The 16048-nt window shown below is 39.9% G+C and overlaps 1 long non-coding RNA gene across 3 annotated transcripts; it reads left to right on the forward strand.

The window, feature by feature from the left end:
- The first annotated feature begins 9059 nt into the window (after positions 1 to 9059).
- Positions 9060 to 15852, forward strand: LOC128086010 (uncharacterized). Of its 3 annotated transcripts, none has more exons than XR_008209203.1 (4): positions 9060 to 9129; positions 13508 to 13646; positions 14593 to 14721; positions 15551 to 15852. It is a non-coding gene; the product is annotated as an uncharacterized LOC128086010 (long non-coding RNA). The 3 variants fall into 3 exon arrangements; XR_008209202.1 differs by lacking the exon at positions 9060 to 9129 and adding an exon at positions 12728 to 12837; XR_008209201.1 differs by lacking the exon at positions 9060 to 9129 and adding an exon at positions 12987 to 13389.
- The last annotated feature ends 196 nt before the right edge of the window (positions 15853 to 16048 follow it).

The following is a 16048-nucleotide window of genomic DNA, read 5'->3' on the forward strand; positions in this document are numbered from 1 at the left end:
CTCAGGGCAGTAAATCAAAGCTAAAGAAAAAGAATGGTTTTAGTGCTATCTGTTTATTGCTGTATAATTCACAATAACTGCATCCTCAAGGGCTGAAGAATAGATTGGCGATTGATGCTTATTATGCTAAGCAAGCTTCATTTTGTCAGTGATAAATGATGAGATTCTACAAATTTATAGTATGGATTATTACTAGCTCTTTAATTTTATTCTTTTCCCGTTTTCTTTCTTACTATCTGAGCATTTATCAACACTTACTTTAAAATTTCCTAGAAGGGTATTCACCATACACTCATCGCTCATATATATCATCCCACAGTCTCTCACTAAAAAGATTTCAGTTGATAGGCAACACACAATAATTGTATTTCTACAATCAGTGATGCAGAGCAAGAGCTGTGCTGCCCTGCATGAAATGATGGCATGGAAGCACAGCAGTGATGGCACTTCGTGCTTTCTGCTCATCCTGGATTTACCAAGTCTTTACACAGAGATGAGGAAAGCCAAGCGTTCTGGCAAGGAGAATAGAGAAAGGGAGGCAAGAGCAGTGGATTTTGGTTGCTGCTAGCAGGAGAGAAGGAGACTGCTGTGGGGCAGTTATGGGACTGCCACATAACATTGGAACTCTGTCTTTTCTGAAATGAAGCAAATTCCCCATCAGCTGTAGATGGGGAAAGCTAGGGGGTACAGAGCTACCCTGCATCTCTGAGAGGCCTGGTGAGTTTGATGAGGTAAAATAGTGGCATCCAAACTATCAGTGTGGCAGAAGTGGTAAATAGGCCCTCTCTGGGACAGGTGGCAGAAAATAAGGGTATAACACAGGTCTTTGAAGAGGTACAAGGAAAAGACGTGACATTAGACCCCTTTGTTGGCATGGAGAGGCCTGGGGACAGCAGTCTTTGTGGGATAACCCAACACCTCAGGAAATGGAAACAAGGCTGATGGTGATCTGTGCCAGTAGAACAGACCTCACCAAATGACTTGTCTGCAAAACCAGCACACTGACAGTGCTGCAAAACCCATGGCTGTTACATTTAAGGGAACACAAACTGATGTTGGAAGCTACAACTGAGGCCTCAAAGCACAAAAAATTAATTGTTTAGCCTGTGTGACATTTATACAGCTAACCTGTACCCACGCACAAGGAAAATCTCTAACACTTTGATCACCAAGGCATGTCCTAACAGGAAAATTCTCTTGTAAATCAAACGTCATTTGAATTGAACTTTAGTTGGGTCCTTAAAACAATTTTAATATGTGTGCAGTTTGTTTTTACTGATGGTACCTTAACACAGACATTTTGGCGAGGGTATAATCAGCTGCTCTGTGGCTGCATTCCTTGGTAATACTCTTTGCAGTTTGTCAGAGGAGAGAAAGATGCCAAACCCAAACTGCTACTGATGAACTCAATTGCTTGTTTTGGCTGCAGATGTCTGCATGACTAGTCTTTTCCTGCCACTCTGTACTTTATCAAATGATGGCATTTCTTTATTTCACAGGATTCATTTTTGTGAGCTGTACGCACAATGTGGGAGGAACACTGACTGAGCAGTCACTCAATGTATTGATCTCTCCCCATAGTTCAGTGTGTGGCAATGTTCCAACTTTACTGCACACTCTTCAACCCCTGCTTTGAATTCAGTTATCAGCTTCCTCTTTGTGAAAGCTAAATGCTTCATATGCACTAGTGAATTTTCCGAAAACAGTTGTTAAGTCCACCCTGTAGGTTAGGAAGTGAGGCATAGAGTTATTCAGGTGGAGAACCTGCGAATTGTTGGGGTCCAGCTAAGACACGCAAGATCTTGCAGGTACTTACCAGTATTGTAGCACTTGCTATGTTCCGTTTATATTTCCTGTTCATTCACTTGCAGCTGTGGTCTGTCCTTTTGCAAATTTGGCAGCAAACTTTCAAATCAAGCACTCAGAACACGGGGAGCAAACAGCTGACCACAACTTATGAAAAGTTTAAGTGATCACCTCATTATGTTGTTATAATCCTTCGGCAGAGGCAAGATTGGATTCCCAGACCTGTACTTAACTATGAGATGGTTCTTTCTGTTCCTGGAATTTCTTGCCTTGTACCACCTGCACCTTCCAAGTTCTGCAATATGCTGAGCAAAGATCAACATGTGGACATTTTTTTCTTATGTACAGCCCTGACTTACACCCAGAACAGGTCTCTTCTATAAGCTATGATGACGTGTATGTGAAGTCTGTTCTTTGGATTCAAGCTGATGCAATTATAGCCCTACTGAGATGTTGTTTATCAATGATGGACCAGTGTTGCAAAGTTATTATTACTGCTTTCTCTACTGCCTTAGCAACAAAACCTGGATCGTGAAGGTAGTGTCAAGCTGTGTTCTGTCTGGACAAGATAGAGAGAGTCTGGTTTCTGAAAAAGATGTAGTGTTAGAAATAAATTGAAACAATCTGTCATCATCAGTGAAAGGGCAACACTAACAATACTTTTAGATGCTGGCAGCCTTTGGAGTGAGAGTGAGAGCAGCACACAAAGTAGTTAGTGCTCAGGAGGGACAGCTGTGAAAGAAGCAGTCATTGTAATGGAGAACTCCAGCCCTTCCTAAGGAGAGTTGAGCACTCTGAAGGATCACTCACAATCAGCAAAATTTTCCTTGTGCCACATCTAAATCTCCCTTTCTACTCTTTGTTCTGTCAGCAGTGGGCACAGGGGATAGATCATTCCCTCAGTCTCTGTGCCTGCTTCCATGGGCTGAGTCTTGGAAGATAGTTACCTTCTGCCTCAGTTCTTTAAATTTTTTATTTTTTATTTTTTGGATGAACAGTCCTGATTTCTTCAATGGTGATGATGGATTCGTTCACTATAGATGTGTTCTGTAGTTCTTGATCATTCTCCTCACATATTTTTGTTGTCTCCCTATTCAGTTCGCACCTTTCTTGAAGTAGGTTCCTGAACTGAAAGTCACACTGTAGCACAAGTGTTACCATTACCATGTACTCATGTACTGGTGGTGATTCCTACAAGTACTCTACAGATGATGCATTTCTGTTTAAATCTCAATACCTTTTCCTCCAGCTAACCATCATTAGTTTCTTGTTTAGTGCATCTCGCACACTGTCTTCTGCAAAATGCTTTTTTTTTTTTTTTTTTAGTTTCTTGTGTTTTGTTCTATTGATTATCCTCAATATTCTGTCCTTTGCTGTTTGTTTGTATTTCCTCTTGTTTATGCTGAATTGCCTGTGACTGAAGCAAGTTGCCTTCTTGTTACATGTATCCCCCTGTCTTGCTCTATTTTGCTACTGCGCCATTCATACTTTTCTCAGAAAAGGTACCAACTTTCTGAGATTCCTTTCCTCTTAGGCATATTTTCCATAGGATCCCTGAGTAGACTGAACTTTGGGAAAGCTGAATTAATTAACTTTATTTTACTGTTCTTCCTTTCCTTCATGAAAAACAGGAACACATTTCATAGTCTCATCCACCTTTCCCCTCTGCATTCTCAACTTGTTCCTTCCTGCTTCCTGGAATTAAATGGAAGAATGAGCTCCCTTGTAGTTGTATTCTTAATAAACACATTACTAATGCATTCCAAGACTTAGTTGGACAATCTGTTCAGTATCTTTTTTGTCTACTATATGTGCAGATGGCAAAGTCTCTGTTATTTCCAAATGTGGAGCTTTGGCTGATTCTGTTAGTTGCTCTTAAAAATCTTTGTTCACATGATCTTTCCTGCTTAGTGTCCCTGTGACACCACTCTTGTCCATTTTTCCTTTGTGATCATTGCCTGTCTGTTAGCATTCTGATAATGCAGTAACTCTCAGCTGTGCTAATTGAGCTGTAAGTGGGCTATTGTATTTAAGATTCCTACAATTTCTCATTTATTTTCTGTGCTTCTTGCACTAATGTATGAATATTTTGAGTGTTCAGGGAATTAACTGACTGGACAATCCTTCTTCTGATACTTTAACAGAAGCAAGGGTACTGTCTCCCATTCTGCCCAAGATTAATAGAACACCTATCCAATAATTTGTAGAAAATTGTTCCAGTTCTCTTGGTTCTCAGAGAACCAAGGTCCCTCTGAAGCTACAATTTAAGCAGATGAATACACATCTAAGATATATTTCTCACTTCCTTGACCTGAATTAATAACTGGAAAAATAAAAAAGACTACAAGCTGAATCCCCTACTGCCTCACTCTTGCTCTTTGCACTTTGCAATTGTATCCATCCACTCAGACTTTCTCCTAGCACTATTGTTGGTTGAAGAGCATGAGGAAAGAATCATTGAACTGGCAAGGATCTGCCTTCTCTTTCCAGGAGTTTGAAAGCACTTCTCTTGGGAGATCAGGACAGGACACTGTGGGTCTGACCAGTGGAGGAGAAGTCACTTTCACTTTTTGTTTCCTCCCTGATCGTTGTGTGTCTGTCATCTTTTGAGGATCACAGTTTTCCTTTCTTCACCGTCAGTGCTAAATCCTTGCTTGTTGCCCAGAGCCTAGTTCTCTGACCTCAAATGCATCTGGCATCTTAGAAGAGCAGCTAACTCATCCCAGCTGATGATGCCTCTGCACATTCCTGCAGCTGGCCAGTTTTCCTCATTATGCTGCATTTTTGAAGGAGAATTTGAGAATAAAAATAAATTAATTAGAAATTCTTGTTCTAAGGTACTCTACAACTACACAAGAAAGGAGAAAGCTATGAGGCATTTGCTGAGGATTTTTGCTTCAGAAGACCTCTGACTGTGATCGTCCCACAGGTGCTACAGACCAATGTTTTATTTCAGGACAGCAGTGATGCTGATGCTGCCAGGGAAATCTATAATCCCACACTGAGCCATAAGACAATGCAAGAATAGGCAATATGTTATTAACAGGTTTTTATTAATAATTAACAGCTCATGAAAACTGATGACTTCTACTGTGAGACTCAAGTTAACATCAAAACAAAGCAAAGTTTCCTCTTAGTAGAGAAAAAGGAGAAAAAGTAGATAGAATACCACACAAATATTGACGCTTTTCATTCTGTTGCCACTTTTCAGTATAAAGATGAGACCTGAGAAGGTCACACATGAACTTCTGTGTGTGGTAGCGGGGTCCTATTGTCTTCATGGGATGGCTCTTGGCTATGAGAAACTGTATCAGCAAGTTGCCACAGCCATGGATTAGAATTTGCTGTACTGATGTGCCTGTATACATAGAATATATAGTATGTGTATGTCTTATGCAAAGCATTCAGGCTGGCAGGAATTAAAGCAATTACTTAAATGAGGTTGTTGCCTTGGAAGCCCCTTCTAAATAATTTTAAGTTGTGTCAGACGTAGTTCTATGTTGACTGACCATTCAAGAGCCTTAGGATATATGGTATTAGTACAGATCTACCAGATGAAGTCGACCCTGAATGCAGCAAACTTAAGAGGATAGAACCTCACAGTAGTTCAAATTAATAATTGGTTGAAAGTCTGGTTCTGCTTATGGTTCAAGCTTTTGACTCCACCTCACTTTTGCCTTTGAAGTTAATATTCAGTGCATGCTGATCTTTGTTTTCTCTCAAGCACTTTCATCCTCTGCCCTAAGCCATCCCAAGTACATGGGAGGAGAACTGTGCAAAAGACTTTTTTCAAATCCCTTCTTAAAATTAACTTTTGCTATAAATCTCAACAATGGTATCCTGTTACTGCTTGCTGTGCTGCATGTGGCAGTTTCCTCGCTCCTCCTCAGTTTTCCCATCATATGTACATGTATTGTTGCCTCAGCCTTTCCTGTAAAAAAAGAAAGAAAAAAAAAAAAGAAAAAAAAAAGGATCTTGATGCACCAAAAGATGTTACCTTGATGAGAATGGCTTTGCTTGGAGCTAGTTTTTTCTAGGAGCTTCTATTGCAAGTGGTGTTTTGGGGTAGGTCTCTCAGGTTCTCTTGGACAGTGACTCCACCAATTATTGGAGAACAGAAAGGAATTGATGTCAATTTCTGATAATTTTCCCACTTGGTGTCCGATTCTCTCTTCACTTTTTAGAGAGTTGTTTTATTTGATTTCTTTAGACTATAGTGTAGCACGTGTACTGGTTTGTATAGATAGTGCATAATGTGACATAATATCTATTGGTGGTTCAGGCCCTGCTGAATTAAACCTGTCCTCTAGAGAGTTTGGTCTAGGGTTAGGCACTGTATTTCTTTGCTGCACAAAAGAGGCATGCCCTTACATTCCTTTGGGCAGAATTCACCTTCAATCTGTAATTCTTAATGACCAAACTTTGGACATTAAAACGAGCATTGCAGGAAAAGACAAAAATGCTAAAGATCACTTAGAGAAACTGATGACCTAGCTCTGTACGGCGTCTTAGAATAGTGTCTTAGAATCAATCCCCAGAACTGGACATGGCAGTTACTTTGTGATGCCTATTTACAACAGAAGAGTAAGCCAAAAAGTTATGTACTGTGGGGGATCTGATGGAAAAAAAAAAAAAAAAAGAAACAGTAAGTGCAGTGATTTTAAAAGCAAGAACAGCACTTTTATCCAAATTGGACAAATAAGAGTATTAAGCCCTGCTTACTTTTGTAAGAGTGCCTCTGACTAATGACTACCAGCCGTAGGGATCAGTGTTTTTTCTTGTCCAAAATACAATTTGTTGAGCAGTCATACCATGAGCTTTCTCCTTTCTCTGTCTGCATTGGCCCTGTGCCACTGTCTTCAGTTGTACAATGTCAGCTCATACCAGCTGAGGCTCCAGACCATCATCTGCTTATTCATCAAATTCCAAGGAAAAATATAAATAATGCTTAGCTCTCTTACAGTTCCCTACAGAAAAGTGGAGGAGTCTCATCTCCTTTTAAATAGGAAATAAAAGTGTATAAAATCTTGAAATTTTAGTGATGAAAAACTGGTTTTGTTCCTCTGAAACAGATATAACATTGTCACTGATTGGTAGATATAGGATAAATGCCCAGCTTGAAATGAATGTCCTTCATTAAAAGTGGAATATTTCTCCAGAGGAATTTCAATGCTTTTAAAGAATTTAATTGCTTCTACCAGTTTTAGCAATGTATTGATTAACTTTGTAATAGTAAAGAGAGGTAGAAGTTTGGGTCCTTAATGTATACAAAAATATCTGATGGAAGGGCTTACAAAATATTCAGCCTTCTTCAAAACTAGTTTCTTTTTACTGAAACAGCTATGACCTGAAAAAGAGAACAGCATCTATTGTAATTACCTCTCCTGACCCAGCAGCCACATTCACACTCCTGCCTGTGAGACTTCCTGCCAGTTCCTCAGTGCCCTCGAGACCAGTCTTATAGCACCAGATTATCCCTAGGATCAGACTTTGAATTGGAATTTTGCTGGCATTCAGGTGTGCCAAGACAGAGGGAGGAATACTAGACATCAAGTCATCTCTGTATTGCAGCTTTTCCTCCAGGTGACTGTATGATCTGACCTCCCAGAACAAACATGTTGTATGTGTATGTCAGAAAAAGTATAGCAAAGAATATTTCTGTCTCTGGTTGCAGGAAGGTTTATGTTGCTTTTCATGCTACTTGTGAGGGTGGGAAAAAAAATCTTATCTTTTCGGAGAATAAACAGAACAAAGTCACTATATACCCAAACAGATTTAGGTGTGAGCCTGCTTTATGTTGTGCAATGATTTAGTGCCATCTACAGTGGGAAATGGGTCTTGAAGACCAAAAACTATCAGAGATTCAAGTTGCAAGGAAAGCAAAGCTGTGTAAGCAAAAAATTACCTTAGGATTATTAAACAAAGACAGTATAAAAAGCTAGATGATGATCAAGCATTAGAGCAGCCTGCCGAGGAAAGTGGTGCAGATGTCATCCCTGCAGGTATTCAAGGGATGCGTGGATGTGGCACCAAGGGACACGATTTATTGATGGGACTCTGTAGGCCTGGATCCTGTCTAAGCACTGCTCAGCAACAACTGAAATATTGGTATGTTATCAACACTCCTTTTGTCAAACATTCAAAACAGAGCACTGCAGCAGTGATTGTGAACAAAATTAGCCCTAAACCCTGCCCAAACCAGTACACAACTTTAATGAACTTTAGGCAACAACATACAAAACTTTCTTTGTGTTTCTATACGGTAATCACTAGGACTTACCTAGGAGGAGACAACTAGGCCCTTACTAGCTTTGTGGAGTTTTTCTTGTTAGTGCATTCATTCAAAACTTGCAAGTATGTTCCCCATTTTAAAATGCTTTGCTCTTGATCTAAGTGTATGACATCTTACTGCCCTTAAGATATCCATCAAGGAGGTTCTCTCAAACATGCTTTCCTCTCTGTTACCTTTTATCTTCTATGCTCTGTGAAAGTTATTATTCTCTATATGATGATAAACTGAGTAATTCAGTTCTTTCTCCCTTTGTGAGGGAGAAAGGATCACAGTGAGAGGAGTGATCCTAGTTGCTCCTCAGCCTGTGTATATCATGAGTGCAATTTGGGATGTGGAATTAATTTCTGACAACTGGTGATGAACTCATCCTAAACACTTAGATTTCGGTGGTCAGGCTCTGAATCACAGCAAGGGCAGCTTCACAACTTCTGTAGTACTTGAACGTCGAAGGAAAAAGTCTGACAGTAGTCTTTTTGAGACACTAACACAGAATGACCTCTCCATATGCCATCAGTTGTATTCCTCAAATCAAATGGATTTGAGAATAGGAACCAAAGCAGTTGGCTCTGATGTCAAGGTCCCTCACTGCTTTCCTCTACCTCTCATGTTCTCTCCTCCTCAGCATTTACAACTCTCTGCATCCAGAGCCATTGTTTCTTTATGTGAGTAACACCTGCATCGTTCTCATGATAATATGGTGGCAAAATCAACTGCATATTTTCTCTCTGTATATACATATATATACACTTACTGTTTCTCTCTTTCTTTCCTTCCTTCTTTTTAAATTCCAAATGTAATGATGAATTGAGTGTAATTTAGAGTGCTTTGGAAATGCTCTTGAACAAGGTATATTTTGGATTATGCATCTGATTCCAGCACCTGGTTCCTTTCTTTCACACACCCTTGTAATTCAGGAACAACCAAATTTAATGAGCTCTTCTAGTTAAAAACTGGAATGAGCCTCAGCTGTACAGATCCCAGGTGGCAGTATTGGCACTGAAAAGCCCAGGTAGTGGCTTGAAGAGATCCAGGTGATCCACGTGTAGTGGCATTATGGGCTCAAGTTGCACCAGGGGAGATTCATATTGGATGTTAGGAAATACTTCTTCTCTGAGAGAGTGGTCAGGTGCTGGAACAGGCTGCCTGGGGAGGTGGTGGAGTCACAGACCCTGGAGGTGTTCAAGAAATGTTTGGATGTTGTACTGAGGGACATGGTTTAGTGGGAAATATTGGTGAAAGGTGGATGGTTGGACTGGATAACCTTAGACGACTTTTCCAACCTTGGTGAGTCTATGTTTCTATGATTCTATGTTTAGGTAGATTGGGAATCAGTGTGGCCAAGTAACATTGCTGCATTTGTAAAAACATTTTCAGCATTTTTCCCAGAAGACTTTCTAAGAGCCTTTGTGGCTCAAACAAGAGTTTCAACATATCTCAGAATGAAAAGGTCATGAATTTATGTTAAAATGCATCTAGACTGAATCTTGCCTAGAAATAGACTTCAGAATAGTTCCTATTTGCAAGCTGGAGCATGTGTTGTTCTGTATTGAAGAAGTAACTAAGAGGAAAATCAACACAAACTTCTCTATATTCTTATTCTTCTTTTTACTGATCTGCAATTTATGCAAAAAAAAAAAAAAGAAAAAAAAAAAAAGAATATTGTTGGCAGCAGACACATTTATAAGTATCAAATGTATTACATTTCATTGAGGTTAGATGTTATATGGAGTGTCTTAGTAGTAGAAATAGGATTGATTTGGTTCCATTTACAAAACTTGCAGTAAGAAAGTTGAAGCCTTAGAAGTTGGCCCTACTGTAATTTTTCTCATTAAATCAAACTAAAGCAAGCAAACAAAAACCATCAAAAATCCCAACATAATTATGATTACTTCTATTCAAAATTGGATGTTCAAGTTTTGTCATTTAATCAGTTTTACTGATTAAATACCACTCACCATGAATACAACTTTTCTAAATTTACATTGCTGTAAAACACCTATTTTGACTTCCTCTGTTTTTTGAAGCATTTTTAATATTTTATCATAGCAATAGTTCAGGAACTAGTCCAGTGCAATTGAAATGTTTTCATCTGTGAAATAGCAAAGACAGAAATAGGATTTCAAATGCAGTAGCAAGGATTTTATTTGGGAGAATCTTACTAAAGATTGATAAACCAGAAAAAAAATACTAAAAAGAATTAAGAAATCTCTCTCCAATGAGGTCATTGTACATATTTTGCAAGGAGTGGAAAACCTGCCATCCTGAAGATTGGTGATAAGAAGTCCTGAAGACTACTTTTTCAGTTAAATATCAACATGGGTTGTAATTCTGCACCCAGTTTAATAAGGCACTTGACCTATTGAAAGGGGTAGCAACATGTTGTGATTGCATACTACAGTGGTTTGATTGCCCATGAAAGTTGCAGGGAGAAGGGACAGTCTGGAAGGTGTCTGTGCTGAGTTTAGCTCAAAATGATCATTTTCTGGCTCTTTCATAGGGTTTACCACTAAGGTTGGAGAATCTAGTTGATCCTCTGTGTCATGATTTCCTGTAAGCAAAAATAAATCTTCATTGTCTTTGAAATAAGGATTTCAGTTTCAATGTCTAAGGCAGTTAAAAATTATCTGTGCAGCAGGTTTTCTTCCCTCAAGTGATATTCTGAAACTGAGTACAGTAGAAAATACAAATAAGCATTAACATCCTGCACACCTGCTTCAGTTTTTTAAAATAAAATAAACACTGGGCTTCGTGCTGACGTAAAACTGTTCAAACAGCTTTATGCAGTTATCTGCAGCTTTCCACAAGTAGCAGAGGAAGGAGAAAGTGAACTACAGCACCACAGGATTAGTTCTGTACTGTGGATGTCTCGTGGAAGTGCTTTGCTGGGACACTGTTGGGTATGGTACCACCTGTGCTCTGACCTCCCAGCTGCCTGTCAGGAAATGGTCCTGGTTGTGAATGTGTAAGAAAGAACCTCAGTAACTTGGAGTTGAATGATCCCAATGGTTGCAGTCTAAGGAACAAATACTCTTTAAATACGAAAAGAACAAAGGAGCTGTCCTATGGGACCAGAAAAATAGAAATATGTTTTTAAGTTAATAGAGAAGAGGGGTGCTGGATAATCGGAGCCAGCCAGAAGAGCCTGAAAGTCCTTCTGCTCCTGAAGGTAGAAATAACAAACTTAGGATTGGCAAGAGGCTCTGCAAACCTAAGTATATTGTGGGAAAACTCAGTTCAAAAGCTGCATGTATGTGCTATATGGAGATCTGGCAATGCAAGCAGATTACAGGTGAGCCTGGAGTGCTATGTAGCCAATGAGACTTAGAGCAATTGAAAAGGGGAAGGGCCAGTTCTGAGCCAAGAGTCTTTTTTAGGGAAAGCGGAGTCTTTTTTAGGGAAAGCCTGTTACGTGCTATCCACTGCTATGTAAAAACGTACAACTGCCAGGGTGCAGCACTGTGGTGTGCAAAGGTCTACAGTAGTGGTAAGATTGGCTTGGATTGTACAGCTGAGCAGTCTGAAGGTTAGCTAGAGAAATGGGATTGTCTCATTTTCTAGTGAACCTTCAGAGATTCGGAAAACAATTGTGAAGTTTGGTAAGGTCAAGTAATTCTGGTGAGGTTTGTGCAGGTAGATAGCTGGAAGATGAAAGGAGTTTATTTAGCCTCTTATCACAGCTGCAGACAAAAGTACACTTTCCATGTAGAAAATGTGAATGCCAAGCGAGTAGAAGAACCTGACAACCACTATTTTAAAAAGCTCAAGAGTATATACCTAGCACAACATCTTCATGTTACAGGGAATGGCTCAGGAGTTTTGATTGATTTGGGCTATTTGTTGCGTGTTTATCTGATATCACCACAGCTTTTGAGTGCAATTTGGTCTTTTGCTCCCTAGTTACTCTACACATGCCTCTCATATATTTATTTATAGACAAATTCTCTACCTGTTTTGCTCAGGTAAGATATTCAGTGAATGGGGAGGATTTACAGGAATAAAACCTTTTGTCTCTTCCTCCATAAAATTAAGCAAGCAAATGTACTGAGATAACAAAACCCCAGAACTGACAATATTCACACCAGCCGTGTCTGCTCAATCAGGGATCCAGTATTGTTTGTTTGTGTAGACTGCCAACTCTTTGCTCTTCACACCTTGCTAACATATTCTGCATGTTGTCAAAAAACTCAAGCTGAGGATCTCACCACCACCACCGCGCTGCTGGCTGCATTGGAAGTGAGCTCTGAGGATATATTTTGGTGAAAACCTGGAGAAGGATGACAGTTGTCTGCTGTAAGCTTTGGAAATTGAAGGCAAAAGGAAGAACAGAAGAAATTCATAAACTGTATTTAGTCAAATGAATAGAGAATCTAACGCATTGCACACTTACTAAACTGAATGAAAATTTCCATGTCTGCATGTAGGAGACAGATTTCATCTATAAAAAATAGTTGGAATAGAAATAGTACACTGTAGCAGAGAGGAGAGTTATTTGCTTTTGTGCCTCTCAGCCTCTGCATGTAAAAGGAGCACATTTTACACAGATGTGCTTAGACTGCTGAATGCTTGATTGCTGCTGGTGAAAGCTGACTAGTTATACACCAGCTCCAGTTGCAAGCCAAGTTGCCAAATTAGCACAGATCTGGGCTAACAGCTCCTCAGCTCTGGTCTAGTGCTACCACCATGACTCTGAGAGCACAGTGGGCATGTATCCCTGCACAGCCACTACTCAAACAGCCCCTGTGAGTAATGCTGGAGGCATTCTTTCCTACTTTCCACTCTGTCACTCACACTGACAGGTGCTGGGCCTGGGCAGGTGGCTGCATGCAGACAGGTGATCTTTTTCTGCTGTGGAAGCCTGGTAGCCCAGAGGCTGCTCGGCTGCACCTGGACCAGCAACATTTTGGGTAGGATGTGGAGGAAGGTATTGTACTCTTCAGTGGGGACAGGGACTGGTCTTTGTTGGTCAGACTGAAGGTGATAAATGAATGACAAGCGTGAGTACATAGGAATTTCAGAGCATATAGTTTTCTGTGCAAATAACCTCAGTGACTATGGGGAAAAGGAGGATGTTAAGGTCTTCATGGATCTGAAAACCAGCATTTCTCCCCATTTTGTGCAGCAGCAGTAGCTGGCAGACACCTCCCCATCACTGAGCTGTAGGAGGTGCCTGCATGATCTGGAGTGTTTCCCTCCCACCCAGCAGCACACACACATTGCTGCTGCTGACCACAGGGCACCTGCTGCCTGTTGCAGTCTGGCTTATGTTGGTGCTTTACGCATCTAATTTAAAAGTAAGGTGCTTGACTGTCAAGTGGGACTGAACACTACTCAGCATCCTACAGACTTTGAGCAGTAGAAAGTAGGAAAGGGCTGTGAAGCTTCTCACAGCAGTAGTTGCTTCCTTCCTAGGATTCCCCACGCTGCTTTCTGGGATAAAGCAATGGTCCGGGCAGTGCACCACACATCTCTGCTCTTCCGCCTCAGGCCTGCCCGCTGGAGTGGCCACAGCATCCACAGCTCTCCACCAGAGGGGAAAGTGGGACCGGTGGTAAGTGCCTTGTGCTCTCACGTCTTTTCTTCACGCATAGCTTGAGCTAAGGCTCAGTCTTTTCTGAAGAGCTTCCTCTTGCTGCTCTTTTCTGTGAGGACGACATAGGTTTTGTTCACACCTGCCCCAAACCCTTACTAGAAACCCAGAATCTTCCCAGGGACTTCTCTACACTCACAAAATATTTCCTTTCACCACCTCCTGGACAGCAAGTTCCGTTCTGGAAGAATGGGGATGCTCTCACTGCATCCTACTGAGAGACGTGTGACAAAACCCCATCTCTGTGGAGAGCTCATTTACGGCTCTCTAGCTGTAGGTGTTCCTGCTCATTGCAGTGGATTTGGACTAAATGACCTTTAAGGTGCCTTCCAACTAAAACTGTGATTCTATAATTTTCTTTATGAGCCTTGATTATGCTCTCCAGCAGAAGTACCCTGAGACTATTGAAGACATTTAATTAATTATTAAATCTTCAGCAGCAACTCTCTGCTCTACTATATAATCTCCCAGTGTTAGTAGGTGCCCAGAGTTCTCATATATGACTGGTAGAAAGCTATGCTACAGAAACTATCAAGCGAATAGTATTGCTTCAATAAAGATAATGTGCATAAAAAGCCCAATAAGTAGGCACAAAATGTATCAACTCTGTAGGAAAATGGAAGATCTGACACCTCTTATGAATGCTTTTAATTGCGCTCTGTGTATGTGTGCTTGTGCAAGATGTGGAATAAATAATTTTTTTTCAACTGACACAGATTACTATGTTTCTAGTTCAAACGTACAAATTAATCCTCTGTGGATTATTTTTCCTCTGCAATCATCGCATCTGTGGAAATATAGATGCAGAAGTTCAATAATATCCCATAATTTGGTTGGCAATAGACTGCTTACCCTGGAAGAACTCCAGTTTGTTTAGCTTTATTTAACTGTATTTCTTTTCACTTAGGAGACAATCATTGGATTCTCAGCATTTTCACTGGCAGTTCTTGGACCAGCTGGATGGATCCTGTACCACCTTCCAAGCTATAAAATGGAATAAAAAACATCCCTCTGAAATTAAGATCTGTAAGCTGCGGTAAGCTGTAATGCACCTAACTTGGAATCTCTTGAAGGGGAGAATACAGGGACTTGAGGGCCTGTTTTAAACAAATTTACTGAAAAATGAGTTCAAGTTCTATGTGTTGCCTCTGAATGAAAAATAAAGAAGGTCTACATAGAGAATATGACTAAATCTCCCATTCTGCAAAACTGTGCATTCACACACTGTGATTTGTCCTGTGGGACAGAAAGCTGTATACATTTGCAGATACTGTAGATGTAGATCTTGATGTTAAAGGTGCACTGAGACAAAGTAGTGGTGAGTCCATTCTTCTGCTTAACAGACGAGAGAAAATACAAAAGAATGATGTTTATAGTACTTCCATTTATATTCATCTCAAACAGAAACTCTAAGAGTTTAAGACAGTTTTCTTGAAAGTTTTATCTCTGACCTTTAGGCGTATTCTTTTGGTGTCCCCTGCCCTATTTAATTTGCTACCATGATAAATATTTTTCTATTGGTAATGATTGTCAAATGCAGGAATTCATTTTCAATTTGTACATTTAAATTTGTGATATTTGAAAGATTTTGCCACACTTGCTGTTTAAAATGATTAAAATGATACTTTAAAATCTAGACTATGTTTCAAATAAACATAATAAGTAGAATCTGATAAATACTTTAAAATCTAGACAATGTTTCAAATAAACATAATAAGTAGAATCTGTTATGTCATGTTGTGTTATAAAGGAATAATGGTTTCATGTCTGCTTTGAAAAAAAATTTGTGATGTTAACCTTTTGCGATGTCTGAAATTCAACAAAATGTGAAAGTGTTGTCTTTTTTTTCCTCCCCAAACCTGTAGCTTTGTCAGTGAATCCAGCATCTTGATCTGAGGCCCAGATATGCATTTGGAAACTTTCCTACAGATTTTAATGAGTTTTGGATAAGGGCCTATCCAGGGAAAAATCCATGCCAGAAACTGAAGTGAATCCGGGAGAGCGCTCTGCAAAACACTGCTCTTGCATGCCATGAATATATCCACTGATATCAATTAGGCTGTTCTGCAGAATCTTTTGTAAAAAAGCATTTTGAACATTTCTGTGTGCCTGCCTGTCCTGCACCCAATTTTGTCCTCCATGTCTCACCTGGTAATAGCTAAATAAATCAGTAAGACACATCATCTTTCAGCTGCTGTACTAGTCTCTTTTTATTATGGTAATGAATAGTGAGTTTGCCTGGTTGTAATGAGTAATGAGTGTGAGTGACACGGGAGAATTGCACTGAATGAGATGTGATAAAAAGGTCATCCAGTGTATCACATCTGGCAGTATAAGTACGTGGGGATGTTTATATTGAAGCA

The sequence above is a fragment of the Tympanuchus pallidicinctus genome, unplaced genomic scaffold (assembly GCF_026119805.1).
Source record: "Tympanuchus pallidicinctus isolate F22 unplaced genomic scaffold, pur_lepc_1.0 scaffold3, whole genome shotgun sequence".
NCBI classification, from domain to species: domain Eukaryota; kingdom Metazoa; phylum Chordata; class Aves; order Galliformes; family Phasianidae; genus Tympanuchus; species Tympanuchus pallidicinctus.